Source organism: Calonectris borealis, chromosome 1 (genome assembly GCF_964195595.1).
Source record: "Calonectris borealis chromosome 1, bCalBor7.hap1.2, whole genome shotgun sequence".
Taxonomy (NCBI): domain Eukaryota; kingdom Metazoa; phylum Chordata; class Aves; order Procellariiformes; family Procellariidae; genus Calonectris; species Calonectris borealis.
In genome coordinates, this window is record NC_134312.1 from 79,761,220 (window position 1) to 79,778,830 (window position 17,611).

At 39.4% G+C, this 17,611-nt stretch overlaps 1 long non-coding RNA gene across 2 annotated transcripts in view; it reads left to right on the plus strand.

The window, feature by feature from the left end:
* LOC142087681 (uncharacterized) overlaps positions 1 to 17,611 on the plus strand; it is a 112,185-nt gene that overhangs the window by 5,745 nt on the left and 88,829 nt on the right. The window contains exons 2-4 of one of the 2 annotated variants that reach the window (XR_012675558.1): positions 74 to 474; positions 2,239 to 2,324; positions 2,423 to 2,507. This is a non-coding gene — a long non-coding RNA (uncharacterized LOC142087681). Of the gene's footprint in view, positions 1 to 73; positions 475 to 2,238; positions 2,325 to 2,422; positions 2,508 to 17,611 lie in introns of those variants that run through there. The other variant, XR_012675559.1, reaches the window with a different exon arrangement.

Sequence of the window (17,611 nt, forward strand, 5' to 3'; positions counted from 1 at the left end):
GCAGTACGTTTTCTTTAAAAAAGGGGAGGGGGAATGGAGGAGAAACTATATAAACCTTTTTTTTTTTAAAAAGGAAATGTGTGTTGAGATCCTCTGAAGCTGAATCCTCAGGCATTTGTGGCCCGTCTTTGCAGTCCGATATGTTTTTTGGTGAGTGTGTGTAAGCGCTCTCAATCAAACAGCAATCATGGCAGCTGTTTCTCTTCCAGCACAGCAGTTGAGCTGTCTCGCCCAAATGCTTATCAGCTTTTGACTCGGTGCCAAGATAGTTATAAGGGCCAAGCAGCCTGAGCTTGGCTGTGCAGCTGGTTTAGAAGTAAGGGCATGAGAAAACAAAATCACGAAGTTTTTTTGTCACATACAGTATTTACTTTTTCAAATATCCATTTTCAGCTCTGTGGGTTTGGGTGGGTTTTTTTGTGTGCTGCAGTTTCGTGGTCCTTGCGGACTGCTTTGCTACAGAGAGACGTCTAGGTATGTGTAAATATAAAGAGGAGCCCTCTTCTCTCCGTTTTAATCCCGGAAGATATTTCCGTAGGACCTTCCTCTCCCCTCCCCCCCACCCCCCCCAATTAAAAGCTTCATTAGCCGCACTGCACTGTCAAGCATATTGCCATAGCATTTACATTCCAGCGCAGCGCCTGTCCTCCCAGTTGCTCTTTTTCTCCCCGGGTCCCCCCGGGCAGGGCCGTCCCCATCCCAACCCCGGGACGCCGGGCCGGGCGGGGGGGGGCGGGCGGCGGCGGCGGCGGCGGGGGGGCCGGAGCGGGTGTCGCTGCGTGGCAGGGTGCTTGATTCATTGCGGTGTGCGGGGTGCGTGTCTCTCGGTGTCTCTGTTTGCGTATGATGAAAACGAGCCTGCTCACGCAGGGCCGTGCCTCTCTTTCATCATCAGCTCTAGCCTTCTGCGTTTCGCTAGCTCACGTCCTCCTCCTCCTCCTCCTCTTCCTTAGCCAGATTGCTCCAGTCGCTCACAAGGGGGAGGCTGGACTCTGAAAAAAAGGTTGCTGCTGCTGCTGCTCGCATTCCTGCTGCAAGGGCCTCCCCTTCAGACGGCCTTTGCCAGAGCAGAACTTTTAAAAATGCTGCAAATAGGATCTTCTTCTTCCTCTGCTTTTTTAACCCTCCTCTTCCACCGTTTAAGAACGGGGCTCATTTTCCGTCTCTCCCGCGCTGTGCTCGGCTGTACTGTATATCGCAGTGTTGAGGTTAAAGCTCCAAGTATTTTCCCCTCCGCTGATCCTTTTCTCTCTCTCTCTCCTCTCTCTCTCTTTTTCCTCCCTTAAAGAAATTGATTTCTTTGACTGACCAATGAATCGGGCTTTGCTAGTTTGTATGCTGTGAGAATGAAGGCTTTTATTTTTGATTTTTCTCCCCCGAGTATCAGTGCACAGTGCTGCTTATGGAACAAGCCTCTCGCTCTCGCTGGCTTTCTGTTTCTCTTTAACAGAAATATATTTTTAATGGCTTTAGGTATCTGCGCCATATGAAATAGGGCGGATGATATCCCTCCAAACCCCTTGTAATCTGACCATGGCTGAAATGGAAATATTGGGGGGAGGGGGGGGAGGGGAGGCAGGGAGCTGAGTGTGGGGTAGGGGGTGCACAGGCTGTTTCGTCCTTGCAAACCTCTCCCCCCTCCTTCTCAGCTGAGGAGGGAAAAGGGGATGTGCAGTAAAATGCCGTCTCTGGGACAGGTGCCAGCTCCTAGACAAAAGAAGTAAAATAGGCGGTAAAGAGGGAGGGGGGGACATTAATAGCCAACAAAAATAGGAATCGAAAATCTCCGACAGGCAGCACTGGCGAAAGTGATGGTGCCTAACTGGCCTTTTTGCCGAATATTTTCTTAGCGATGGGTGGAAAGGAGAAAGTTGCGGCATAGTTTTTATTCTCGTCTTCTCTGCAGACGTTTGAAAGCGTGAAGGGAGGGTGGAGGGTGTTTTTTTCTTTTTTTTTTTTTTCTTCTTCTTTTCCCTCCTTTCTACTGAATTATTCATAGTGTCAGTGGTGAAGCCAGGACTATTAGCATGCATCAGACATGCTGTTTGTCTGTTTGCTAACATTCTTCATTCAAGACTTGTTAACTACCAGACAAGCTTAACACGCTTCTCTTTTTCCCCTCCCCTCCTCTCTCCCTCCGTCTCTCTCTCTCTCTCTCTCCCTTCCCTCCCTCCCTTCCTCCCTCCCCTCACTTCTCCCTTCCCTTCCCTTCCCTCCCTTTCATGCCACCCCTCGCAGCCGCCCATTGTTGCTGCCGGGCGCTGGCAGCCGGGGGCAGTTGTGGCAGGGGAGCGGGCGGAGGAGAAGCCGGCGCCGGTTGCTAGGTAAGGACCGCCTTCCCCTCCTCTCCCAGGCCTGCATGCACTTGCAAGGGCGAGAAATGCCACAGAGCTCGCTCAGTGCCTTCTGCCTGCTTTTCCAGGAGACTGCAGAGCTGCAAGGTGAACACCACCACCACCACCACCACATCGGCGGCTCCCCGAGGCTGGCTTCTCACCCTGTGCAGGGTAAGCTGCTTTCCCACCGTCTCCCTGCTCCCCCTTGACGTGCACCAGAATTTCGTGTTTATGTACCGCTACGATGGTGTGAGCGGCGAGTGATTACCAAGTAGGAAAATTAAGTTTCAGAAACTACGTGGGTATCGGCAAATTGGCTCGCATCTGCCTATTAATTTATTATTAACCAGTAGTATGTGATCAGCCCGGCGAGGTTTAGGCTCGTTCAGGATGATCGCTCGCTGGCTCTTAGGGATGTGATATACTAATATTTGCGATTGTTGCTATTTTTTAGGTTCTCTTCTCCCTCTCTATCAAGTCTGCCCCTCCCTTCGCTAGTCTGTTTAAAACCAGCAAGCTTCATTTTCTTAGCAGACAAAGGTCGATCACAGCTTTTATTTCTGAATGCAAATGTTCTAGGACTTGTGCCAGTCTTGCCTTCATTGATTACAATATAGCTTCTTTCTTGAATGGCATCCCCCCCCCTTTTTTAAAAAAAAAAAAAAAAAAAAAGAAAAGGAAGCTCAGGAAAAGAATCAAACAAAGTTGGGCGGTGCAAGTTTTTATATTTATTTAATATTTCTGTACGATTGAAACATTATTGAACATCCATGTGCAGAGCAGTTCTAACGCAGCTGCTAACAAGTACGTAGGCTTTTATGCCATTTGTGTGTATACACGAGGGTACGTGTTCGCATTTCTCAACTAATATTTTTTTAAGGTAACTGTGATGATCTTCAGTAATTGTATCTCATTACAATTACGTTTCCTGATTGTCTTAGCAATGTGAATTTGGACATAAATAATTTCAGGGTTCGTATTTAAATTTTATAATACCTGGAATTGTTCAGGATTAGTTTATAATTATTTTTATCATATATTTTTAAAATACTGTTTTTGATGGCCTTTAAAGGTCTATGAGTGCGGTAAGTGTATTTTCTTCTTTATCTTTTACATGCGCGCACGGGCACATGCTCATGCACGCTCCCACTCTCTTTCTTTTGCTCTTTGGGTATTAATGAAGGAATTTATTTTAAGTATAATAATTAAATATTAGAGTAATGTCATTTATAGATCAAAGTAGCATGTGGCTATAGATGTACTGAGTTAGGCACAATTTGGCAGATGGTTATACACTTAAGATTTACTACTACTATGAAATTGCCAGACCTATTCTATTCTTTGTATAGACAAGTGCATGTGTAAATTAAAGTATCTGGAAATAAATATATTTTAAAGACACTTTATGAGAAAACTAGCCCTTTCACATATATTTGTAAAACAAAATGCTTTTCTTTGCACTGAAAAAATGGGATGCTTATGTAAAATATTTTAATCTTTTCCCTTTAATTTTATTTATATCCAGGAATTAAAGTAAATAACAAAACAAATCCAAGTAAGTTTGGTTTTTTTTTCTCCACAAAAAAACCCACAAAATAATTAGGAAATACCTAGTGACTTGTACAAAAACAGTGTAATTCAGCCTATTGACAGCATTGTATCGAAACCATCTCTGTATTGGCATTGCAGTTGAACTGTTTTATGGCAACATAAACTGAAAAACAACTCATAACTTTAAGTAGTAAAGCAGTATTTATTGGCCGATCAAGCTCAAAATAAGTAAAGAATGTTTTCGTGAACTGTGTAGATTAAGAAAGGAATTTAGGAACGTATGGCTTGGTGATAGCTAAAATGAATTTCTTCAGAGTACTTTTTAGAGGCCTGTAGTAGCTGCACAGTACAATGCAAATAAAATAATAGTTGAGGGTTTTAACTTGTAGTCGTTGTTATAAAATCACAAACTGCTAAACACTCCTCACTGAGAATTTTCAGAGTGCTCAATGATACTGCTCCTAATGATGCTGTTTATCTAAAGAGGATTTCTTTTTCTTAGGTTGTAGTACTTGTTGGGGTTGTTTTGTTGCTGAGGACTAGCACTTAAAGGAATATAAAATTGCTTCTGGTGTATTAGTTCATTATTTTGTGGTGGCTTGCTAGAAATGATTGCTGTGAAAGTAAAAGAAGCAGAATTGCCTTATTACTGGTTTATTTCACAGTGAGATTTTATGCTGAAAATGAACATAGCAGTGCATAAAGATCACGTGTATGTTAACTGAAGAAGGATTAAAATGTGTTCATTAGATTGGTGAATTCCAGGTTTTAAATTTAAAATTATTTTTAGTCTGTAACTTGGAATATAACTGCTGATAGAAATAGTCAGGCCCTCAGATGAATGCCTTCAGGAATTATGCACACGAGCTATAGCATTTACATTTTGAAAGTGTTTTGTGTTGGACTGCCAAGATTTTCGTACAAAATGTTTGGTGCATGGAATGAAAAATTAAAAGCATAGACAATACTTTGCTTAATTAAAAGACTTTTTTTATAGCTGGCTAGGATGAAGTTTTGCATATTTTCAGATAATAATTGAGTGAAACACAGTGAAAATAATCTAAGATGCACTAGTTTTGCTCCAAACTCCGTCTTTCTCCCCCACCCCCATCCTCCAAATGAATTTTTATCCTCCAAAAGGATATTTAAGGCGTTGCTGATAAATGAACAGTCTATTCTTAAACTCCCACCTACCTGGACTAAAAATATGGCTTTCACCGAATGATACTAACGCAGAGAAAGCGGGGAACATGGGGAAAGGTACACATGTTCTAGGCCTGTGAGTAATACAGAGTGCTCAACAGAGAGCACTGTTACATGCAAGGCAGAGAGCAGCTTGCGATGAAACAAGAGGAGCATAGTCCACAGCATTTAACACAAATAGGTGGGTTACGATGTGATGGTTACTTTCACAGATAATAAATGGGATGTGTGGCGTCCTTATTCAGGCTAAACTTTTCGAAACTAATTGGAATTTTGCCTGGATGAAAGCTGCCAGGTTTGGATCAGGTTAAGGGAGATTTTATTGTGGGTAAAGGAGAGGGAAAAGGGAGGAGGTGGAGAGAAGAAAAGGAAAGGGAATGGAGCAGGAGTTACCTCCTGTTGTGGGTGCAGTCCGGAGTTCTCATCTTCGTTGAACATAGAAGATAACGTAAGACTCTAAGACTGTATTGTATTTTGTATGGCTGTATTGCTACATCCAGCACTGCCTTCTCCTAGTACGTGCCAAGTATTCATAAACGTTTTGTAGCAGCTAAAGAGAAGTAAAACGAGGAGTGGAAGAAATGCCTTGTTTCATCCAGATTTCTTTTAAAAAAAAAATTTTTTTTTTTTCTTTTTTTGGAGGGAGGTGTAATTCACATCCATTCAGTGTTTCAGCAGCTCCCTTGCAGGCAGAATGGTTTCACTGTAATCGGCCTTCGTCCAAGTGCCACATATTCCTGTGGCGTGATAAACCTCGGCAGGGCCTTCTACCTCGCACGGCAGCCTTCCAAGTCTCCTGTGCACATGGGTGCTCAGGGCATGGGCAGGCCTGTGATCGTGACACCTTCCCTCAAGAAAATGGAAATGCGCTCTAATTAGGCATTTTTCCTACTAACTGCATCAGTCGCTCTGAGCTTGAAACAGGTGCAGGTAATCAGCCCTCCCTCCTTCTCCCCCCGCAATGGTGGTTGTCGTGGAGGTCTAATATATATAACAAAGAAATACTGCCATGCAGTTTTAATTTTGATTTATGGTGCCTGTACCTGTCTGAGAAGAAAAAAAAAAAATTTAGAAATATGATTGCATGTCTTTGTTTCTCACATAAGACATACTGTAGAACATGTTTCTTCATAGCTACATACGTGTTCATATAGCGTGCGTGCTTGTACAATGCATTTGATTTTTGCAAACATAAGTATTCATTTATTCAGTATGCATGCAACTAGCTAGACTTATGATTGCAGCTAGAAGACAAAAAGTTGAAATCCCTGTGGCCAGCACAATAGACATTCATAAGTAGAGTGATCCCAGTAGATATAAAATGGCGGGGTAGATGTTTTCAAGTGCACATGCACTTTTGCAAGTCCTGAGTTTATACTACTGTTAACTGTACTGGCTGTGCAAATCTCTACTTGTTTATGCATTTGACTCCGTGCCTGATCCACAATAGGATGAATTCTGCTGAGTTTGATGGGATTTGGAGAAATCCCCCTCTACCTAGATATTCACTAACGTAGTATGTGTCCGCATTTGTGGAATCACTGATAAATCTGGCCTATAACTTCTCACTAGCCAGCAAACCAATTTGTGATTTTCCGAGGAACGATGCAGAACTTTGTGCACAGCTATTCCTGCACTCACGTAGAATATTTTAAATCTCCTAGTGACCCCAGTACTGGTAGGATTTCATTAAAATTTGGCTTACGATCTCCAAAATAGAACGTAATTCTGTTTAAGATGCCTTGATTCGTAGGTGGATATGCAGGAATAAAATGCCCTTTGCAGAATCAGGCCCTTTGCAGACGGTCTTTTAAAAATATATACCGTCAAATATAAGATCTCATCTTTTTGATGCCCTTTGTAAAAACAGTCTTTTTTCATAGAAGATTAGTCTTACCAGTTGTTTAGTAGTTGTACGCTCTTCCCTCTTGCCTACGTTTGAAATTTGCTATGCTGTACCTCTGGAAACAAAGGATCTGATCCAAAGGCCTCTGAAGGCGACGGGGGTTTTTCCATCGACTTCAAATGGGATTTGGATTAAGCCTATGTACATAATAGTTTGCAATAACGATCTGACTGCTATAGTGGTTTTCAGGGTCTTCCACAAAACTTTTCAAAACTCCCTTAAAAATTGTCCAGGCATGACATTCCAAAATACATGTCTAAGCATTGATCATGTTTTGTTGTTTTGTTTTTAAAAAAGGGGGGGCCTGCAAAGAGCTTCTCACTGGTGCTCCAAATGAGAGTTTTAAGAATAAAAAAAAGTTGGTTCCGTATTTGGTATGTAGTTGATGCATTACCTTATGCATTCTTTATTTAAATTAGGCAGCCTTTTTGGAAGGAGTCTGTAGATTTAAGATGGCAATGTACTACTTATTTATTTTTATACACGTAAGTTTAAATTAACCTCAACCGTCGTATCCTGTTATCTGCCAAGGAAAACATTTAGCTGCTGTCCAATCTCTCTGGAGTTTCAAAGTGATTTGCTCTTTTCAAACTTGTTAAAACACAAATAGAAAAGTAAATTGCTTTGGATACCGATTGAAGATTTTGCAAAGGGGAAGGAAGAGGAGCTAAGGAAAAATGAATTTATTATTATAATAACCAATATACCTTTATTAAATATTAATTAAGTCATCATTTTCTATAGCCTTTGATTGATTGTGTTTGAATTGCTGACTGATATTTTGCAACACTTTAAATCTGAGGTACACTTAGCATGTTGCCCATGTATTCAGATACCTGCATACAGATATGTTTACTGTAGCATTCATTCAGCTCCTGAAATTCTTTTGTCAATGTAAGCGGACATTTCCAGAAGGAGAAGGCAGCTTCAATTTTAATAATAAAAGAGTTCACATTCTTTTATGACTACAGACACAAATATTTTTAGAATGCCAAATTAGAAAAAATAGCATTATTTGAAACTGGTCTTGTTTTCTTTATTTTTCTCTATTTTATTTTTTCTTGTTTTAGGTAATTTCAAAAATATAAACGTACACTGGAAACAGTTGATCTCAGGAGCTAGAAAACAAGAAGCAGCACCGTCAAGTCTATTTATTTTAATGCTGAGGAGGGGCAGGCAGTGGCACTTAGTAGCTTAGAGAAATACCTGATAGCGTTATTTGTGTTTTACAACGATGGTAGGCCAAGATACTTCACACTGAAGTTAATTTATCAGAGAGGTCAGTTTGGGGTTTCGGTAAAGGTGTGATACACTTAATACTGATTTTTCGACACAAATTACATTATTCTTCCTAATACATTGCTCACAGTAACTGATCTTACAGAATCGGAATAGGATAGGTGATAGAAAAGACTTTTTTCTGGCCAGAAGATAAAGCTGTAGAGGAATTAATTTACATTTTCATCTGCAAGATGTAATAACCATAAAGAAGTTACAAATATTTACAACGTTTTAGATGGACAGTTACTTATTTCAGTTCAGGAAGTACTGAGTTGGTGAACACAAAGCCTTGACATGGACTTTTAAATGCATTGGCAATATTTTCAGAATTAGTCTTGCTTTTTATTGGAATTCAGTGTGTAAAAGGGTAGGAAAGCTATTTGATTGCATCCAAGAGATTTTGATCACTGTATTTGTTTTGCTACCCATACACAAAGAGCTTTGGTATATTTACTTCTACATTTGTATATACAGCAAGTATTATTTTCAAAAGATTTTACTCTTTGATAAATCATTCTTTTTTTTCTCTTTTTTTTTGATATTTATTTTTCTCTCTGGTTGCAGATTCTTTTTTTTTCTTTTTTTTTTTTTAAAAAAAGGAGAGTTCTCATGACATTTTTGTTACCTTTGGCGGATGAGATGTATTTTCTTATTTGTCTATAGGAAACAAAATAGTATATCCAGTCCTGAGTCAGTGGAAAGTCTCCCACAGATATCAGAGAGTTTTGGATTATGCTTTCAAACCAAAGTAACACTAATTTAAAAACCTGATACAGGAAGCCTGAACTCAAATGACTCTTAAAGTGCATTTAAAGAACGCTACATTCTGCATGACCTTATGGACTTATGCAGTTAGCTTTTTTACCTTCTTACTTTGTCTAATTTAAACCAAGGAGCATCAGAGTCTTGCTTTCTTGTTTTAAGGGACACAGCATTGGTATTCTTCCTACTCCAGCATGTGCTTATGAATTGCAGGGTGTATGGGAAGGAATGGATCATACTATCCCAAAATGGATGGAAACTCTGTTACAGGCCCAAAGGGCATGAACATATAAATTTTGCTGGGGGGGTTCGTCATGGGATTTGGTTTTGGGTTTAATGCAGTGTGAAATATAGGGGGGTTTTGTCGCTTAGTTATTATGTGAGTAAACCATTTACATCTTTAAATCTATTTTTATTAGTAACCGTTTTTTTTAAATAGTTTTCCAACTCAGTCTGTTATGAAGATAGTTAGTTACCAGTTTTTTAATGGAAGGTTATACATTTCTCATTCTATAATTATTATAGAAGGAGGAATTAACATGATCACATGGAAATTTTGTTTCTTAAATGGAGATTTACATTGATGGATTGAAGGTTTAAGGTGCAGATTTACATTTAAATTACATACTACATGACATTTACATTTTAAATTATACTAAAACAATTATTTCTACTGTCTCCTTGGTGCCTTCTGAATGTCTCTATAAAATTATTTCATTTAAAATATAACCCACTCTACAATATATGTTTCACGTATGAGAGCAGAGTATTTTTTGTATGGATGCACTCCTATTTGGTGTAAATAAAAATGAAGTTGAACATGTACACATTTAAGATGCTATTTAGTACTTTATTTAGAGTGGCAATTACTTTCTTCTCTATAACATACAATGCTCTCAGGGGGTTGTGTTTAACAGGATAAAAATGGCATCCATCAGGTGCTTGTATTTTTTGCCCCAAAATGCTTTCAAAGAGTCAAAACTTTCGGTGTTGCTTAAGGCAAGCGGGTAAGGAAAGCACTTGGCTGCAGATACAGCCAGCAGGGAACAGGGTGGTCTGGAGTTTCTAGAAACAGAGGACTGGTTTGGGGGAGAAAAGCAAACTGAAAGGTGGTTGTGCCTGTTGTAAAGAGCAGGCCAATGTGGAAGTCAGGAGCGACAACAAAACAGTTGTAACTTTATGAAGATACTTCCGTGCTTTTGGAAGGTACTGTACGCGCATATATATATGTACTTACTGGTGAATATTTCGTCAGTCTGTGACACTGCAGTCCGCAGCTCGCAATCAGTTTTAGCAAGTTGAAGGAACTTAAAGTATGAGCATAATTCTCTTCCCAAAATAGATTTCTTTACGCTGTTGGTTGAATATGGCAGTTTTGCACCCATACAAGGTTCTGGGCTGGACACAGAAGCACTAAAATTCCATTATTGTCAAAATAATTGCCGCAAGCCTTTTTACTTTCGATGCCTGCTGAGCTGAATACGTGAAAGGGTACACACCCGCCTGGTGGTGGATTGAGCCAGTATCAATTCCCTGAATTTTGTAACTTTTCTTGTCATCCGAGTGTTCCTCCTGAGATACAATCTAACCTCAAATACAGATTCATTGAAGGTTCAGCAGGAAGAGCTAACAAGCTTCTCAATCTGTGAAAACGCAGGCCTATCCCTTAACTGTGTATATTAGTTTTAAAGTTGCAAATAGTGGAAGAACAAATAGAAAAGGCTCACAATTCAATTAACATGAAGAGATCAAGCTGAAAAATTACTTTGCCAGTGCACTTGCAGATTTCGTTACAGCTCTGTATGAGTATTTTTGGAAAACGCTTATAATGAAAAGGTTTATCCAGATGATCAATGGACTGGGTTTCACATCGCTGTCTAGTGGGTATTACTTCTAACGGCAATTAAAAAAAGTAAAGCCATTCTTCACAGAGTGAATTTCACCTCTTTGCAGATGAGTAGTTCAGGGCCTGCATAGAGTTTAAGTCCCAATCAAACCATTTCAGATAGCACACAGCTTTTTTATGTCCTTCATGTACTGTGAACTAGTGCTGTAGAAGCTACTGGGAGAAATACACAAAATAATTTCTATTGTGCCGTGGAAATCAATGGTGTTAACTCTTTCTGATCAATATAATCTGCAGTCCCAAAAGTTTGTCTAGTTACTCTTCTGTCCTTTAATATAATACCCTTTAATTTGTAAATTATGAATCTTAGACATGCTATTGTCCAGAAATTACGCCTTGGTGAAGCATTCGTATGTGGGGGTCGTGGTGCCCTCGTCTGGAAAAATGAGTAAAAAGTTGGGAGATTCTTTTACACTCAGCCTTGGGTGTAACAGTAAGAGCCTCTTCAAGTTTCCTCCTCCTTCTCTGCCTCAGCACCTCCCCTTGTAAGTTGGAGATAACTCAGACGTTGCCTATGAGATTCCTTCCGTGATGTCAGAATAAACCATGTCCAACATACACGTGGAGAACACTGAGCTGAGAGGGGAGAAGTTGTGAACAGTTTTGAAATGCAGTGCCTGCAGAATTCGAGGGGTTAAATGCTGCTTTGCACAAGGCGGCACCTCATAGTCTAGATCTGTGTTGCAGCTGCTATTCTAGTCCTCGACTTCCTTTGAATGGAGACTTTCACTCATAGCTTTAGGAGGCAACTCCTCTGCCTCCCAAAATTCGGTAGTATTCTCCACCAAAGTGGAAGGCTATGTGCTCTCTTGCTTACTTGCCATGAGGTTTCTTTCATCACCACCATCTTGTTTTAGGCATTCATAAGCCATAGGAGAGATTGCAACACACACAGCATCTGCATGGATATACCCCAAATCAGAGTCTAAGTCTGATCAGAACAGCGCGATAGAAAGATGCTGTGAAATTGCCTGGTCTGTTGCCCTTCCAGTTTAGGATTCTGCTGTACAAGTAATTAAAATCCAGTGTGTTGATAGCATCTTAAGATTGTATGGGGAAATTAATTAGATCATTGACTTAAAAAAAAAAAAAGAAAAAGGCAACTAAAAATTACAAATCATAACGTTTTGTGTGCTCCCTGCAGAATAGAAAACTGGGAGGGAACGTTTTAAAATAAAGACACTGGCATATTTTAAATCTTTTGTTTGCTGACTCTTTTTTTCTCTGATAATTACATTCTTTTTATCCTACTGCTTGCCTGAATGTAGTTGAGTTAAGGATTTATGTCTTTTTACAGCAACCTATCCTCTTGTACTAAGAGTTTAGTTTGTACTAAGAGTTTAGTTTCTGGAAGACAGGCAAGTGTGCCTGGTTTGTGCAGCACTGGCATTGTGTAGCAAATTACAGTCAGCTCAAGTGAGCAGGCTTTCTCAGTCACCCCGTCTACAATTCCTATTCTCATCAAGGGCACAGCTACACTGGAGAGTGCCCCAGACACACACGTGATGCACAGAGTTGGGAAGCAGGCGAGGATTTGACTAAGCGCAGAGAGCCACACTGGTTCCACCATGTGGACAGCTTCAAGCCAGCTAAAGCCGTACTGCTTCAGTTACTGCAGAAGGCCAACTGTGTTTTAATGAATACTGTAAAAACTGTTTGGTTTTTTTTTTTCCCCTACGTTTTTAATAAGCGTGCCTGTGACAATCAAATCCTGCACATGCTCGTGCATAGGACTTACTTTTGCACCCACTGGTAGTCCCAGACTGTGTTGCTTCCGTGTCCTCACCCCCTCCTATCACCTCTTCCCCCTCCTCTCATCTGCAGCTAGTAAGGGCTGTGTGAAAAAGAGTGCTTTGATCCAAAAGTGAAAATACAGGAGACCCCCAGCCAGAGTTTTCTGAAACGTTTCCTAGTAATCCTCTGCCCAGTTTGAGAGCTTTATAGCCTGATTACTAATGGTGATGAAAATCTTTGGGTGAGTGCTGCCGGGCCCCAGGTATGTTCTAGTGCTTGCATTTGGGTGTCTCCAGCTGGCTCGTGAGAGCTTCTGGTAACCTGTCGTCTTATGTTCTCTGGCGTGAGAACACTTCCAATCCAAGCTGCGTGTAGGCATCCTGAGCACCAAGGAGTGTAAGCTAGCCGGGGTAGGCAATTTCCCCCTTCAGTTTACAGTATCGTTTGAATTAAATGGGAGAAATAAGTGTGATAAACCTGAGGAGAAAAAGAGAAGGGACAAATGTTCTAGTTTGGACTGTTAAGTTGGGCAGGGTTTGTAACTATCTAAATGGAGTCAGTGCTCCAGTTTTTTTCATGCTGTTTGCGCAAGATTTCAAAACTTCTGTGTTTGATTTTTGGGTTTTCACCACTTTTTCTTTCTTTACTCTTTAGGTCAATTCACATCTAGTCTTTCCAGAATTACTGGTAGGCAAGGCTATGGTCCCAAGAACTGTTTTGGCTTGTGCATCTCCTGTGTAGTCAGTACCTGCCTTTACCTGATGCTCAGGTCAGAGAGGAAGACAAAATGAGAAGTTCCCCTTTCCTTCAACTCAGTAAATGGTATGCTCAAAATGATGAGCAAGTTTCGGCACACTGAAGCAAAGACCTGGGAACTCATTGTGTCACAGACGAACTGACATGTTTTGAATGCACTTCTTGAGAAACAGAGGTGTTGATTGCTCCAGGAGTTCATTGTCAGAGATAATGAGATCTGCAAGTACATTAGAAATCTTCGTTAGAAAAAAAAAAGAATAGTAAAACAATGTTTCAATCTGTAGTCTCAGTAAGTCACTTTTTAAAATTTAATTCTTCTCAGAGGTGGAAACTTTTCTGTTGGTGTTCTATTGAAACACGGTATTTGAATAGTAAGTCAGTGTTGGGAAGATTTTTGTTTTGTTTTTGTAAGAAGCCCTTCCAGTAACTCCCCAAACTCTTCACAGCTATTTTCTTTGTCTCCGATTTAAAAAAAGTGGGAATTTTTACAAAATACATTTTAATTTTACCTTGCAATCAGTAAAAGGTCCCTCTTTAGCATGGAATATACACATTACAGACTGTGTTTAACTGGAAGCCAATTTTTATTTGAGTATATATTTTATGAATAAATTACTGTTATTGCTTATTCTTACTGTGGATGTACTGCTGCAAATAATGCTGTGACATGTACCTCTGTAGGAGTTTTGCAAAGATGAACACCATGAGGCATTAAACCTCTCCCTGAAAATATCTGGGCACTGAAGAACAGTAATGACATAAAAAATTTTTTTTTGAGAAACAGAGGGGAAAAAAAAATCACGACAGCTGGGTGAAACATGTCTTTCTGTTAATTTAAGAGTATTTTATTTTGTCTAGCAATCAAGATGCATTTTTTCTTTTTAGGAAATAAAAATGCATCATTTTGACTTCCAATTTGAAAAAACAGAAGCCCTAAGTTTACATATTCCACACGGTTTCATTTTTCAATAGTATTTTAAGTTTGCATTTGTATGTCATATTTTAAATTTAAATTTTGATGTTGAAATCAATTGCTCTTGTAAATTATTCTTTAAAAAGGAGAAAAAGATGTATTTCAGATCAGATACATAAAGTAAACGACAAGACTCCGTGGCTGCTTCTGGTGAAAGAAAAAGCACGATACCTTCTGTAATTGCAGCATCAGACCCTGAGTAGTTGTCTCAGTAGTAGCATGGCATTAGTGCAAACATCGCAGGCGCTGTACTTTTTAGCAGGCTTCTGTTGTGTCAAAAGGTGAGAGAGGCTTCTATAAATAACTGTGATTGATTGTATTGTAGCTAGTGATTTTTTTTGGAGTTACTACAGAAGTCGGTATGCTTTGGGGTTTTTTCTTCCATCTTAAATAGCATGCAATGCTATACCATTTAGTATACCTTTATTTAATTTGTCTCATCTGTGACACAGTCTCTTCTAAAGAGCTCAAGCTTTAGATTAAAATGTAGTTCTCAGGCAGAAAGAAACTGCAGTAAAAGTAGTTGTACTACTAGTTCATCCTATGATTAATAGCAAGACTTGCTTAGAAGTTAGTCTTTGATTTCCTCTGTTTAATTGTAGCCCTAAGTGAAATGGGTTTTTGATTTATAGAAAATGCAAAATTGGGTACAGAAAGTTTTAAATTACAGTAACAGTAAAAAATTTCCCACAATAATCATCCCATATTGTTTCAATTCAAAAGAGCTAAGGCTTGATTTGTGTGGGAAAGAACCCATAGCAGCCAAGTTCCACATTTGAAACTGGGGAGAGGGGAGGATCAATTACTCTCTTTTGAGGGTATAAAAATATGCCTGAACTTCACTATGTAATACTTTTATCATATATTCCCTCTCTGGAAGGGTGCATGCTAATTAATTAATTTAGAATAGCTATTTTCTTACATGGATACCATGTAAAAGTAAGTAGAAAAAATGTGTTAGGACATACAAGAACACTGGCAAGAAAAAGGAGAAGCTTTAGGAAAAGCGATGGCTTGTAATTGTGATTGAAAATTAATCTCTTTTTTTTTTAATACTATTTGCATTATACAGAACGGTTCAGTATACTGTTAAAGCTTTAATAACTGTAGTTTAATAACAGAAGCTTTAATAACAGTAGTTTAATTCCTAAACTACTTTTTGGAAGTTCTGCATGGCTGATCTCGCTTTTGCTTCACCATGTTTATGTTGACTTCTTCTTTCATTAGACCGCAATCGCTATGTATGTTTACAGCACTAATCCTAGATGTTGAAATTCTAGATAGTTAAAATATATTCAGTATCATTGAAGCTATTCTGGGGGAAACGACTTTGCTTTGACAGAGTGAGACCAAATTCTGTTCTGTTTACAGGGGTAAATGCTGAAAAACACTATTCTGACCCACGGAGGTTTACATCAGTGTTCCTGAGAATATGAGTTTTAGCCTTTCATATTTGCTTTTTTGTGTACCAAAATACAGTTAAAAGTAATTTTGAAAATAATAATGCCGTTGTTATTCTCTTGGCCAACTTGCTGATTTTTAAAATCCTGCTTCACAGTCTCTCCTCACATACAGTTTTTATTTGGAACATACTGAGTTTACAGTTTGAATATAAAATGCTGCTTCTATTCCATTTGATTTGGCCTGGGCAGAATTTAAAATCTAAACATAAAGCGTAGTATTGATCCATTTATAAGCATTTTCAAATTGTACTGCACTTCTTGGATAATTTATTGTAGTAGCATTTTAAAGTCAGGTAAGCTCTGCTTTTGTGCTATAGTCTGACAGTTTAATCAAGATACAAATTTAGAAACAAATCAGCACTGTCTTTTATATAGTGCCTCTAAATCCATGGTAATTGGTACCAGACCTTGGTAAAAGGAAAGGATCGCAGTTTCATGCTACCAATACCAGTGGGTGTTGCTCCACAGCTGCATCATATAAGAAGAGAAGATGCAAGAAAAATTAAAGGATCCCCACATGCATTTTTCTGTAATATACCTTTTCCAGAGTACGAGGTTGATGGAAAATTCCCTTGAATTCAGTGTGTTAGCCTGCTGTAAATAGTGCCATATGTTCTGCATGCTTTAACTCTTACCTTTTGATAGCGCTGGACAATTTTTAAGTCATCTTTCTTTACTTTGTAGCTTTGAAACATTAAAAAAAACCTAAAAAGCCTGTACATAATAAAATCGGAACAGGGAGGGTAGAATAAAAGTGGTGCTGGTGCATTTACATATATTGATGTAAACTGGCTAACTTCGGACTCTCCACAAAGGCCCGTTTTGGGTAGTTTTGTCATGTCAGAACATACCTTGCAATACAAGCTGCAGTGCAGGTTACGTTCCTGCTCTTTCTGCGTTTTGAGGATTCATGCTCAGTTAGAGCATATACGAGCTATAGACTGCGGCTGTACACTCTGGCAGCACAGATGGAGTATTCTGTCATTAGGACTGTTTGTTGCCTGTTGGAACACACAGCATATTTCTACCGTGGCATCAACAGTTTCTAAGAACTGAGGTCAAAATAAACAGGTTGCAGTTGGATACAGGAACAGTCTGGGAAACAACTTAAAATTCCCTGCTTAGACATAAGCATATTCCTAGATACGTGGATAAAAAGGCATTTTTATATCAAGGGCTCGTCTTAATTCATGCTAGCGTATACAGATTAGCGTAGATTTGCAGGGGTACAGTTAGTAAGTTTTCTATGGATATTGGCGTATGCAAAATTGACCTTATTTTAAATAAATAAGCAAATTTAAGCACAATAATCTTGCACTATTTCTCCCAGTAGTTGTAGTACTTTAGCAAAGTGAAAGTGATGTCATCGTGCACATTTTTAAAAAGACATATTTTAATTAGGCTTCAGTCTTCTCTGCAAGCGTGGATGTCACTAATTGCATTGGTGCACACAGTCCCTTTGAAGTCGATAGGATTCTTTACAGGAGTAAAGCTTGAGCGCTGACAGACAAGCTCTGGCAAACCTCCTTGAAGTGGTTTAAGTTGCTACTGCCCCGGACTCCCTGCTCCACCCTTTTATTGGGGATTAGTGCTTCCTCAGCAGAATTTGCAGAAGGGAACGTGTGCCCACACCTTAGCTGCTTCATTGCAAAACCCACAGGTTCAGCTCAAACCCTTCGAAATGCCTCGCTTTCTGCTAAGCTGCTGGAGCGTGCCTTAGGTCTGTGTTTGCTGATTCAG